The sequence below is a fragment of the Pipistrellus kuhlii genome, unplaced genomic scaffold, assembly GCF_014108245.1.
Source record: "Pipistrellus kuhlii isolate mPipKuh1 unplaced genomic scaffold, mPipKuh1.p scaffold_m20_p_25, whole genome shotgun sequence".
NCBI lineage: Eukaryota > Metazoa > Chordata > Mammalia > Chiroptera > Vespertilionidae > Pipistrellus > Pipistrellus kuhlii.
This window is the reverse complement of record NW_023425524.1, coordinates 3,465,394-3,479,515: the sequence shown is the minus strand read 5'-3', so window position 1 is coordinate 3,479,515 and position 14,122 is coordinate 3,465,394. Positions and strand designations below refer to the sequence as shown.

General features: G+C 41.0%; 1 long non-coding RNA gene across 1 annotated transcript in view; it reads right to left on the bottom strand.

The window, feature by feature from the left end:
• LOC118727656 overlaps positions 1-14,122 on the bottom strand; it is a 225,953-nt gene that overhangs the window by 174,523 nt on the left and 37,308 nt on the right. The gene's annotated exons all lie outside the window — the stretch shown is intronic.

Genomic DNA, 14,122 nt, shown 5'->3' with positions numbered 1-14,122 from the left:
TCATTATGTGAAGTTTGCTGGTTGAAAAAAGCATTAAATGTTTATAATTTCAACAGAAACTATGTGTTACCAAGACTGGACTATTTAAATAGATTAAAATTTGGCAAGCAGGTGAGAAATGGAGGGTGTGAGCAGAAATGAGTTCAAAAGAAAGGAAAAAAGAGAAAGGTAAGTTTATAAGAAGTGAAATTCAGAACACAAAAGAGATTTTTTTAAATTTTATTTTTCAGCTTATTCTAGCCAGGAATAACTAAGTGCCAAGATGAAATTTCTAATGCTGAGTTTTCTGTTCTTTGGTGACAGTGGCAGTAATTAGCAAGCTGTAGAGGTAACTTAACTAAGGAAGTAAGTTATCAAGGCATAAAGGTAAGTTATCTAAGGTAATGGTTTATGTTAATAAAGAAAAATTTGAGTTAGCCCTGCTTGTGTGGCTGAGCATTGACTTATGAACCCAGGAGGTCACAGTTCAGAGAGGGAGAGGGAGAAAGAGAAACATCAATGATGAGAGAGAATCATTGACCAGCTGCTTCCTGCATGCCCCCACTGGGGATAGGGCCCCAAACCCCGGGCATGTGCCCTTAACTAGAATCAAACCCGAGACCCTTCAGTCCGCAGGCCAACACTCTATCCATTGAGCCAAACCAGCTAGGGCTCTTTCTCCCATCTTAATTTCCCAATCTGGCACAATGACCAATCTGATGTGTAGTACTTTTCTTTTATACCCAACTTAGTGTTCTTTACTTCAAATCTGAGGGGCATGTTCATTATGGCCTTAACTGTCTGGGCAGTTTTCTGGAGCTAAACATTTTAATGGAAGTACCCCTAGTGAATTTCTACTCATTCCTTTTGTGGGAGGATGCAGAACACAGAACAACCATTTGGGATACGAACCACAGTTCAGGTGGAAGCAAAGATAGCACAGACAGGCTGGTACCTGCATCCGGCACATCCCTGCATACCTCCCTTCCTCCATTCAGTGTTGCTCACTGGTTAGCGTTCATCCAGTATTTCTTCCTTTTATAGCCACCAGACAAGATATTATCCTAGTATGTCCTATGTTTATTTGAGTCACCGGTGGATTTAAGGTTAATGAAGAGATGGGTGCTCTGTGATAAAGCAAAATTGCTCACGTCATTTGAAAAGTTCCTTAAGGATATCTTGTTCTTCAGCGTAAAAAATAGTAAGAAAGCCAAAACCGGTTTGGCTCAGTGGATAGAGTGTAGGTCTGCGGACTGAAAGGTCCCAGGTTCGATTCTGGTCAAGGGCATGTATGAACCTTGGTTGCGGGCACATCTCCAGTACGGGGTATGCAGGAGGCAGCTGTTCGATGTTTCTCTCTCATTGACATTTCTAGCTCTCTATCCCTCTCCATTTCTCTCTGTGGAAAATCAATAAAATATATATATATATTTTTTTAAAGAAAATATAAATACAAAATAACCCCAAAAAGGCTGAAGATCTCCTCTGCCCTGCCCCCAAAATGAGCACATTAAACACACACACACACACACACACACACACACACACACACACACCGGGGGGGGGGGGGGCTGAAATGAGAAGTCAAGGACTTAGAGCTATAATGATGATGACATGAGGGTTGATTTGTACGTCCTGAGGTTTTTAAGGGCAGACATTGATAGATCAGAGATTTGCCTCAGGGACCATAATGGGCCTATAATCTAAAGTACAGGAACGCTTTTAGGAAAAGAAAAATATAAAAGGAATTATCCTGAAAGCCTTATTGGATAAGGTGTTTTTTAGTGCTCAAGACCAAGTTTGCTAAAATAAGTCTCTGTTGCCAAGTCTACTTTTATGACATTATGTGATTAAAAGTTTTAAGAGCCATATTTGCAGTTATTTATATACCATAATGGGACCTGGACAGCTAAGAGCTCTTGCTTCTGATATTTTAGTAAAATACCCAAGGTACAGTCATCACGACTCATGCAATATTGTGGATTTCATAAACAAATAAAAAGCAAAGACAAAATACACTTGAAAAGAGTAATGCATTTTGAATTATAAAAATACTACTCGGTGCTGCTCTCTTGAGTGTTCACGGCATTTGACGGACGTAGAAAAATATGTGGCAGAGAATTTTCACCATCCTTTTCTACCTAAGTAACAATAATCTTTTTAAAATGTGCAAAAAAAAAAAAAAACCAAAACAAAACCCTGCAGCTTGTTTGTTTGTTTTTAGGTTAAATTTGCCCTGGTGAAATGCCGAGAAATATATTGGCAACACGAAGTTAAGGAATTGAGTGAATGTGCAGATAACCTTGTCTTTATAATAACTGTGTTCACCTCGAGTATTAAAATGCTTTAGCCTAAAACATTTAAAAAATGCCTTTGTAAAATGAATTGTAGAGCCAAGCTCAGCTGCTATCTAGACAGGCAATATTTGTGTGGTGAGCTACCACACAACTTAAGATAAAGGAATTTTTGTTGCTGGTATAAATTATCTAGTTTTCCTGCTGACACAGATCCTTTTCATTTTACCTCTGAGGATGCAAGTTGCAGGAAATTATAGCTCTTTGGGGAGATTCTAAGCACTGTGACTTTCTCATGTGGTATACTTCACTTATAAGTTCTCTCTGTTAGGAATTTCTTATTCTTGCTAAACCCCCCCCAAGAAGATTAGCCTAGACAGAAATCCCCTGCCCCCATCTTATTTGCAGAGGATCCATTATAAACACCCCCAATGGATGCCTGAAAGTGTGTACAGTACCAAACCACAAATATATATCATATTGTTGTTTTTCCTATGCATACATACAGTTTAATTTATAAGTTAGGACAGTGGTCGGCAAACTGGTGAGCCGCAGTTTGCCGCTCTGCTGACTAATGAATTTACTGTGTCCTAACTCGACCATGGAGTTAGGACACAGTAACAGATTACCAAAAACTAATAATAAAATAGAAAAATGGTAACAATACACCCTAGGGAAAGTTATGTGAATGTGGCACTATTAGTAAAAGAAAGGTGACTGAAATGCAAGTACTATGATCCTGTAGGGTCAGTGTTTCCCAAAATTTTGACATATGTGTACCCCTTCTATAATTTTCATAACGCTGAGTACCCCTTGTACTCACGAGAACGTAGAATTAGGCGCAGCTAAGCACGGTGCAGTGCATATCCCCACCAAACTCCAGTGCAACGCGTACCCCCATCAAACTCTCCCTGTACCCCCAGGGGTACGGGTACCACACTTTGGGAAACACTGCTAGGCAATCTGATAACTGTGATGGCCTCTCAGAGACTTAGTGGGTGGGTAGCATATAAGGCAAAGAGATGCTGGACAAAGGGATGATTCACATCCTAGCAGGACAGCAAGGCGTTTCATCGCCTTACTCACAGTGGAGTGCAATCGAAAGCTTTGAATTGCTTATTTCTGGAATGGTCCATTGGATCTTTTTTGGACTCTGGTTGAGCATGGGTAGCTGAGGCTGTGAAAAGTGAAAAAGCAGAGAAGGGGGAATGGCTGGAATAGAGCCTTCCTTTGCAAAACTGGTAATTCACTTCACACTGGATTTCTCTTCTACATGTGAACGTCAAGGAGAAATGTATCCTTGTGATAGTTATTTTATGTGTGCAACTGGCTAGGCCATGAGGTGTCCAGATAGTTGATTAAACATTATGCAAAATGCTGGGGATGAGACTCTGAAGCCATTGCAGGAACTAGGAATAGCAGCAAATTTTTTTTTAAATATTCTGAAAGGGTCACCTACAATGAACACTAAGTGACAGTACAAAGCACCCAAGACTCAGCTTAGCTTATTTTATCAAATAAGACAAGATACCATCACAAGACAATGAAAACTGGAATACAACTCACCACCAAGCCCTCTCCAAAGAAGAAACAGAGAAAATAGGAATCTTTAAGGATTCAGTATTAACCAAAAGTCTTGGATTGAAGGATGTCTAAGGAACTTATGAGATACCATCAATCAAACTAACATACTAATTATGGGAGTCCTATAAGAAGAGACAAAGGAGCAGAAAGCTATTTATAGAAATAAGTAACTTAAAGAGAGGAGTTACTGGGAATTAGAAGATTAAGTCAAAGGACACTAGGGAAAAGTTGGGGATGATGGAAAGGTTTTATATCCTGATGGTGATGGTGGTAGTTATACAACTAAATTTGTGAAAACTCATCAAAGCATACTCTTAACATGGCTATGTTTTTTGTATGTTTATTATCTATATATATAAAAAGCCAGTGTCCGTGATGACCATGATGACCAAATGACCAGTCACAATGAGGTGCATTGAGCACCTCTCCATCCCTCCTCTGTCCACAGGCTCCTATCAGAGCAAGGCAGGCAGGTGGGTGTGGCTACGAGTGTGGTGGATGGTGGGTGGGGCTACAAGCACACTGGGCCTCTAGTATTTCAATAAAAGCTAATTAAATTTTAAAAAATCAGAGTAAACCCAGGGCTTCAATCTCCTATTTCTGTTTAACCCCCAAAGGCACCAAGTGAGAGAGGTCCTCTGAATTCTCCACTTCTTGAGTAATAAAGTTTTATGTGTTCTGAAGTTGAGGTTAAGTGTTAAGGTGTGTCTGACACCTTAAGATTGCACACCCTACCTTCAAACTCCTGTGGTCTTCGAGCAACAAGAGGAGCTGATAGGGTACAAAAGACACTCAAAAGCTACTGTGATTATTATGTCTAAGGCCATGTAGTAAATGAATGTTACAAGGCAATATTCAGTGCTCTAGATTGAAAATATATCATCATATGCCATGTCTAAAAAGTAATACCAATTGCTTTTTGTTGACATACCTACCGGTAATTGTGGATCACTAGTTTCCCCAGAAAAGCATTTGATTTTCAAATTACTTTCACTCTTTTTTCACGGATATGGGAAACTATATTCTGTTGATTAACTCTGAGAAATCTAATCTCCTTATCTATCTAGTAAAACCAGGAATGTTTCATGGTAGAAAATCCTACATATTACAGATACTTTGCCTGTCATGTTCACTAAACATTATATTTCATCTGTTTTGTGCTTGTATAAAATTTCAAATCGCATACCGTCCTGGTGTTTAGACGTTCTAAGATTTAAAAATAATTTGTAACTAAATCAGTTTGAGTTTAAAAAAAAATGATCAGCAAGGCATTTATGATAAAATGTATAGAATTCAGTTTCTTAAACATTGTGTTAAAACAAAAATCAAACATGAAACACATCAGAAAAGCTTTAGAGAATTTCTATTTCTTTCATTTTACTTTTCTACTAAGAGAAGGGGGAGAAATGCCAAGACTTAACTGAAAATACAGGCCAAATAAAAACACCTATGAAACCAGGTAAGTAATTCCAATTAAAATCGCTACTTGGATAACACGTTTTCCATATTCACACATTGTTACAATATTATAAATATTTTTATGATCAAAGTGTGCATCTTCATAAAGAAAAATAATGGGTTATGAGGAGGCATAAAACCAATCTTATTACTCCCTGGTTTGGTGTTTCATTGACCTACTTATCTCTTCCTCTTCAATGTCTGGCTGCACTTCGGTATAGGAAGTTCTGTATCAAGGGATTATCTGAGGCCAAAGCTGTACACAGATGTTCCTCTTCGAACTGTAGTTCTTGTTCCCATACTCGGGGCCTTGTTCTCGCTTTCCTTCTTGCAAATGGATTTGCTCAAGTCCTGCCTTTTGGGTAGGACTGTCTGAATGCATCACATGTATAGACAGACCCCTGGCTGAGAATTGCTTGGTCATTGTACCCAGTTCTACAAATGTTGGGCCGGTCTTGTTCCTTGGCCTGGCTTGGTGTGGGAAATGCCTGAGCTCCACTCAAGGAAAAGCATTCCTTGTTTGCGTGAATCCCAGAGAATACTCAAGAGCTGGCCCAGCAGGGGAGGAGCAGAGACGCAGAGCTGTCCAAGGGGGCGGGGGTACAATTAGAAACATCAATAAGAGAGAGATATCGATCAGCTGCCTCTTGCACACCCCCTACTGAGGATGTACGGGCAACCAAGGTCCATGCCCTTGACCGGAATCAAACCTGGGACCTTTTAGTCCACAGGCTGACACTCTATCCACTGAGCCACACTGGTTTTGGCCAGTGATGGTTTCTGTACTTCTCTTGGGGGAGGCTACAAGGTCAAGACTTAAACATCAGAGGCGAACCCTTTGCCATTTTAACAAATCAACACCCAGCAAGCATCTCTCTCCTTGTTCCATGGCTTATCTGCCCTGTGTCTTCCTCTGGTTACAAGAAGCGTTCACAACAACAACAACATTGTGAACTTGGGTTTTTGTGAAGGTTTCTTTCTCTCACCAAGGCCGGGCCTCGGGTTGAATGGGAGAGTTCTGCCAGCCATCAAACTTAACAGCCTTTAAACATGTGCAGTATTTCTCCAAGCAAATTGGTTCCTTAATATGGTCAACTGTGCAAGCACCCAGGGGGAAGGGCAGGTGATCTCATAGCTCAAAGCTGCTGGAGTCACAGCGCCGTATTCCTGAAAAGCACTCAGACTTTCCATTTTGATAAAACCAGGAGCCAACGTGAGAGGCAGCCGGCTTTGACATCCATTGTTCATTCTCCCTGAACTTTCTCTCTCCTATGGAGCAGAGCACAGTGGTCTAATTCATCGCTGATGGGGCTTTTAAAAATATCCACCTTTCAGGTTTTTTTTTTTTTTTTCTATATTAATCAGTGGTTTCTAAAGATCCAGAGGGATAAATAAATGCTGTGAGCTGGCCAGGGTTTCTCGGGGCACAACCGCTGGCAGTTATAAACAGTAAACAAAACGTAGTAACCATTTTAAGCACAAGAGATTGCTATATCACACGGGCCATAAATCATTAGCTTAATAATTTCAGCAGCCATGTCTCCATAGCAAAATTAAGCCAACAGTTCCCCCTGTGGCAATAATGAAGTACTGTAATGCTGAAAGGGGGAAAAAAAAAAAAAAAAAAACAAGAGAAGGCATTATTGTCCATTGGAAATGATTGAAAAATCCAAGTTCAATGAATGACTGTAGGACTCTTGTCTCTGTGCCATTCTTTTGAGGGGTGAGAGAGAGGTTGCCTTCAAAACTCATGTCTATTCTTGTAGACAGTTTGACAAGCTCAAGTGCATTTGCATTCAAGCTCCGCACGGCTACCATGAGCTGGAGGGAGGGCATGAAAACTGTATAGGCAGACATTATTCATGGATTTAGAGAGAGCCAAATGAACACTAGGACAGAGGGATGGCAAGGCTCTTCCCCCTCCGAGGGGCTCAAAAGCTGGATGGCCAACAACCTGAAAGAAAACACTTTCTGATATTGAGCTGGGCCACTGGACCCAGCCAGTAGGTCAAAGCCGTCCTGATTCCCCATGAGGGTCACCAAGTGCCAAAGTTCATTAAAAAAAAAAAAAAAAAAAAAAAAAAAAAAAAAAATCTGGCTGAGAATTGGTTCATGCTGGGTGAGTGTACCTGGCTATGAGACGTATCAAACAAAAGGAGTTGAGGGCGACCTTTTTGAAGCCCCTTATGTTGAGTTAATACCTTCCTTTTTCACCCTGAATTGCTTCAACTAGTCTTCTCTTTATACTAGCCTGAAGGTGATATGCCCGTATCCCTGTGGACATCAAAATTGAGCTCTTCTGCATCCTGGTCCTAAGTATTCCAAATGTCAATATCCCTAACTTCATCCTCTGCTTTCCATGTCTGTTTCACTCAAAGATCTCTTCGAGTGTTTCGGAACCCAATCTAAAAACCTAACCCCTTATTCCCAATTGAACTATTTGCTTGATAGTTTGGCTTGGGAACCTAAGGTCTGACCTGGCAATAAATTCTGAGTACTAGTGTTCTTGTGGCCAAACCAAAAGATCAAAGGTCTTTCCCACGTCTACTACTGTGCATTCAAAATTCTATTCAGGCCAAACAAAACATTCTATTATGCACTATAAGGGTTTTGCAAGTCACAGCCTTTGGACTTAGGCAGAGAAGTTAAATTTGTCAATGAGATTCTCTTAAAAACAAAAAACAAAACAAAACAAAAACAAAACCCTCCATGGCCTCATTTCTGATAATACACTTGTTTTGCCTAAATTTGGTCTAAGAATTCATTTTTAAATTTGTGCATATATGTCTCTGCTGAATTATTCCAGCTCATTCAATACACTTATACCTGTCTTCCTATAGGTCTGCTGCCACTGTGTGTTAAATAAAACACATTCATGACAAAATTGGTTTGGATCAGTGGATAGAATGTCAGTCTGCAGACTGAAGGGCATGTACATTGGTTGCAGGCACATCCCCAGTAGGGGATGTGCAGGAGACAGCTGATCGATGTTTCTCTCTCTCATTGATATTTCTAGCTCTCTATCCCTCTCCCTTCTTCTCTGTAAAAAAATCAATAAAATATATATTTAAAAAAAAACATTCAATTGTCTTTCAGATGGTAGGAATGAAGGAACTAGATAACATTTATTTTTTTAAATTAACAACTCAATCATTTCTAATACACAATTCTATCACGGGGATCCAACAAGTCAAAACCCCTGGTAATGCTGTCAGGGCTACTGAAGTAAAGAACAGGAACTACTCCTTATCCTTATACAAGTACAGATGGCTTTTATAGCTTATTCTTACTTAAACCTCTATTGCAGTATGATTTCAACTAATGAAAATATCTAGGGGGAATACCCCCCTCCCAAACACACACACACACACACACACTCCAGTGATGGCCCTGATGACAACACACATCTGGAGAGGCTCTGAATCACCCCGATGATTGATTTGATTTTCCCACTCTTCACCTGGACTTCTGGCATCGGCTACACAGAGCTCTATCTCCCTGGGCTTTGGGCTACAACTTGCTTCCAGCTGTAAGCTTTGTACTACACTCTGATTCACCTTTCTTCTTGGCTACGCTCAGCCCGGCCTCCATATGTTCCCCCCGTGTCATCATAGCCTAACTGTCAACCGAGCTCCCTCTGCTCCCTGTCCAAGACACACATTTGCCTCCAATCCTGCTCACTCACAAGTCACTGGCTATCTAATTGTGCCTTTGCAGCTTTAAAGGAGACTAGTGGCCCTGCACATGATTTCGTGCACCAGTAGGTTGCTGCCGCCCTCCTCTAGCTCTCCACCTGCTGCCCCCTCCCCTTTCTGTAGGTCCCCCGCCCCCCTCCCTCCTCACAGCTTGCTGCCCTGCCCCCTCCTGTAGCTCTCAGCAGCCTGCTTGTAGTTCGCTGCCTCACTCTCCTGCAGATCCATGATCGGGTCCTTACACAGCAAGTCATTACACCTCATGGCGTAACAGTTAATTAGCATATTCCTCTCTTATTATATAGATAGCAGTGGGTAGGGCCAGTGTGATTAGGAATGCTCACCACCTAATCCAGCAGCCAATACGCCTTGATATGTGTAGCAGGCAACGAAGCCCTGAGCACCTGAATTGTGAATCTCCACTCTCTCACCTCACCTCACCTCCTCCCAGTGTGAGCTGCATGGAACAACGTCATTGAGCCACTGTGGACCCGAGTCTCTTTCTCAAGGGCACACTGCTCAGATCTCTCAGGAGTTACAAAGATAAGCAGCATCCTTCTGCTGACTTCGGGCCAGTTTCACAATACTCCAAAGTGTGTGAAATCCGAAATTATGAAAACGTTGAAATGGTGGGGTTAAAGACATGTGTACGCCAACTTTGGAAAGGATGGGAAATCCCCTTTACTGAATTCTTGCAGAATTGCAGAATCTGCAAACAGAGCTAATTGCACCCTGTTTATGCGCTAGCCATCACCTACAACACAGTGAAGAGAAACATAAGCCTTCTTTTGTCAGGGGCTGAGACCCTCCCTTGACCCCTCGCATCAGAACTTCTGAAAGTGGCTGTAGGTTTTATGATCTGAGCAAGCACTGTGATTATCATTTCAAGTCTCATTTTTTAAAAAAATCTTTTCACGATGTTATCCAAATGCATTAAATGGTGCTGCTCTAGTCAGCGCTGAAAACAAATCCCAAGTGGATAACTTTGGAACAGAAACGGGATGGGATACAGCTCCACAGAGAGCAACCGAGCGCCGACATCAACTTGGGAAAGAGCCCTCGGCAAAATAAGAACATGAAAAAAGCAACTTCAACGCAAGTGGACAGTGAAATAATTATCGATGCATATGCTCCAAAAATGCATTCCTTCTTGGGGAGAATTTGTTTTGAACGGGTTGAGTTTTAAGTTGGACGGAGTCTCCAGGAATAACATTTTCCTCCTTTGAAAAGCAAGTACTTAAATTTTTATTTCCCACTGCTCTACCTTACAATCCCTACAGTTTAGTTAGAAAAGACGCTTTATGATTCCACACATCCTCTGCCAAGGAAACCAGTATTATCCCTCTCACTGCTCCTTTCCTTTTGCTTCTCTTCCTGTTTGAAATCTCTTCACTCGTCCTGCCCACTAATCCAAATACATGGCCCAGCTTCAAAGACCCACTCAAGCTCGACCTCATCTGCGACGTTGTAGCTGACTTAGTAGTCACAGGATTTTATACCTGGAATGGACCTCAGAGATTATCTACTTTGTGTATTTTCCAATTGGGCAACACTCAGAAGCCTTTGGAAGGGGAGTCAGAAATAGGAAGGGGGTGTAAGTGGACAGCAGAGTCCGGGTCTCTCACACTCTATTCCAGCACTCATTCCATCATTTTAGTCATTTTACCTTTCCAAGAAAGAAATTGCAGGAGCATAAGTCCCAGAGCTCTGAGGGAGGGAAACCTCAAGTCCAACATGATAAATGAAGAAATGAAGGTGGTCAGTGGAATATCTTATCCTGGTTTTCCAACAGTCTACGAGGAAAACTAAACTAAAATCCTAGGATCTTGGGACTCATGGCCCCGCTACACTGATCTATTTTCTTTATAACTAAAATCCTATTTCCTATTGATGGCTCTCTGGTGTCTTTCCTTATTTATGTATTTGACTCTTGTCTGTCCAAGACACTGAGGGAGGCTACGGCTGGCCCATGCCGAGGCATAATGTATGCTCTTTGTTCTTCTCCTAGCCCAACCCTAGGTTCAGAGAATACATATGTCCTATATTCCCTTCCCAGAAGCACAGACATTCTTGATTCATATATAAAATTAAACAAAACAATACTGAAAAGATCAACATGAGGGTATTGACAGAAACAGCATAAACTCCATCCTACACAGACACTCTCTTCTGTATCCCAACTTTATTCATTCAAGTTGGCACAAAGCATAATCAGTACAGACTTTTGACACACACAAAAAAATGATATTTCTGGCCTCATTTATATTTGTGCTCTCATTTGCATTTACAAATCTAGACTTCATCAGTTACACCTCTTGTTCTAAGTGCCATTGTGTTTTCAGCCTTTGAATCTTGCTTTTACAATTGTGACACAACACTTCAACAAGAAAAGCTGACCTGTGACAAAAATGGCTTTTAGTTTTCTTAAATAATTAAAAACACTTCTATTCTTCATCTACTATATGCTCTTTCCTCCATGATAAACTTCCTGAAAGGGTACCCTGCACATGCTACCTTTATCTCCTCTCTTGTTCCATCTCCAGGTTCTATATTATTTACCTCTCCAGTGTAGGTACTTTTTCTCCATCTCTGTTCTTCCTCTACACATTCTGTTTCATCCATTCTCCTCTCATCACTGCCTTTAGAGCAGGGTAAGAGGAGCCTGTTTTCTGGATTCCACCCTGGCCTCTACAGGATGTGTAGTCCACAGTGCACTTGGGATGTGCTCACCTGGAGCCTACACCCTCCCATCTGAACCACAGTCCGGATACCCAGGACTTCAGATTCCTTATCTGAATCTTGCTGTGTCTGCTTCCAGTGCTCATGTATCTTTAATCTAGTCAATCCCAAGTACTTGCTGATCCCAGATTACTTGCTAATTTATAAATTTGTTATAAACTTTGACATATATGTACATTTACTTAAGCTATTCCTTCTATCTATATTCCTTGGCTTCTATAAAAATCCAACTAACTATTCTATCGCCATTTCCTCCATGAAGGCTTCCACAATTACTCCACCAAAATTACTTCCTTTCCTATGTTAGCCTAACATTAATTTATGCCACTCTTACAATGCTCACATTTTTGCAAGCTCTGAATGGATGCCTTTCTATCCCTTAAGTACAAATCCCTTTTATGCAGAACTGGTCTGTACTCATTTCTATATAGTCCTCACGCCTCACACTTTGTCCCACACATACTAAGTGCTTTTAAATATTTCTAAGAAGCCAAATCTAAACAGAGATGGGTGTTAATAAAATTAACAACAAATCATATACCATATTCACTTAAAGAGGATTCTCAGGATGTCTTTGTCCTATCCCAATCCACAGGGAGACCCTTAAACATTTATTTGATCACAAGATTCTAAGACTTCTCTCCCCCAAATGGATTTACCATCTCCTCTCAAAGCTGCAGTGATGTCTGCAAAGCTTGTCAAGAAGCCCGGATGAAAGGCAGGGCAGGGCGGTGAGCGTTATTACAATGACAGGTGTGGCATTCCCTCCAGCACAGGCCACCTGTGTGTCCTTGCTTTTCAGAGATGCTGTGCACGTGGTGGCCACAGGCTTCCCCGAGTCACTTATCACCCTGAGAACAATGCTCCTTAGATGGAGACCATCTGGGACCGCAGACTTTTCCAGGCCAAAATCCTCTAATTTTTCAATCACCTGCTCTGACATAAGCCTGGTTTGGTTTTGTGTTTATAGTATGTCTCCTGGGCAGTTTATGAATCTGTGTCTGGCTTCTCCCTTCAAATCATCTTGGGTATCATGGGATGCAGTTAGGGGAGAAGTCCAAGTCATGGGATGTGCGCATCCTTTTGGTTTTCAGAGCTGGTGAACATCAAATGCAGTGTCTTTACTAGGTAAATATGCAGATAAAAACCAATGAAGTCTAGTAATAGTGACAGTATTATAAAGTGCCTGGCAGTTTAGAGGCAACTTTAAAGAATATTTTCTGATTAATTCTTCATCACAATCCTGGGATGTATGCATCCTGTTTTATAGATCAGAAACGACGGTTCCCCGATTTTTTATTTCTTGGAAACACAGAGCTAGCAAATGGCTAAGCTAGAATGTCAGTTTCCTGAACCCAAATCTCATACTCTTCAGCACAGTATAACATATAGGCAACAGCCCAATAATTAAGTGTTCTATTTATTTGCAGGACTAAAAGTAACTTACAGGCGTAGTAAATTCTCATTCATACTTGACAAAGTGTATTTGTGAGGAAGTACAGTGCAATGAGAAAAAAAATCCAAATTGCACTTTTAAGGCAGTTTTATTCCTAATAAGCATGGTGTACATGATAAACTAAAAAAGTAACTCAATAGTAAGTAAAGTACAGTAAATACTTTCAGTAATTTTCATGTAATTATACCAGCAACCGCTGTTGTTATTCCTCCTTTAAGATTGGTTAATTTGGCAGAACAACCAATCTACTATTTTCCTTGTCTGCCATAAACAGAGTCCAAGCCAGAGTGAAATAATGTCTAGGCAATCAGGGTCCCTTTAGAGGCCATTACTAAGGGGGGGAAATCAAAGGAAGATTCTTGAAGCTCTTGCATATCCACTCCCTCCCTACCTGTTTCTACTTCACTTCCTATATATTTAGGAGAGATAAGCTTATCCTACAGCCAAGTCCAACAAATTATATCATCAGTTGCTGAGGGAATAACAATGCAGTCAGTCAGAATGAGGGATTCTTGGTTTTCGTCCCAAAATGGATCTCCCTAGGGCCACTCCTGTGCCACTTCTCCCTCTCTTTTGTACAGATTTATCTCTCCTGTGCCTAATTTTCATGGCTCCCTAAGTCACATGGAAGACACTTAGCAATTTTACCAGAATGATTCAACGGGTGCATGACAGCTGAAATTAAATCTTCTCCTTTAACTCTATATTCTCATTTTACTCCTCTCAAAAAAACAAAGCTCTGTTGACAGAAAAGAGTTGCATTTGATTTGTGCGCCTGGCTTCCATTTGTGGGACCCTTGTTACGTCTGTCTCCTGGCAAAGCCTTAATTGCCATGGCAACATCAGTGTCTCCATCAACAAGGAGAGATGAAGACCAACAATTAGAACTTATCTAAATTAACCTCTCGTCAAATGTCCTC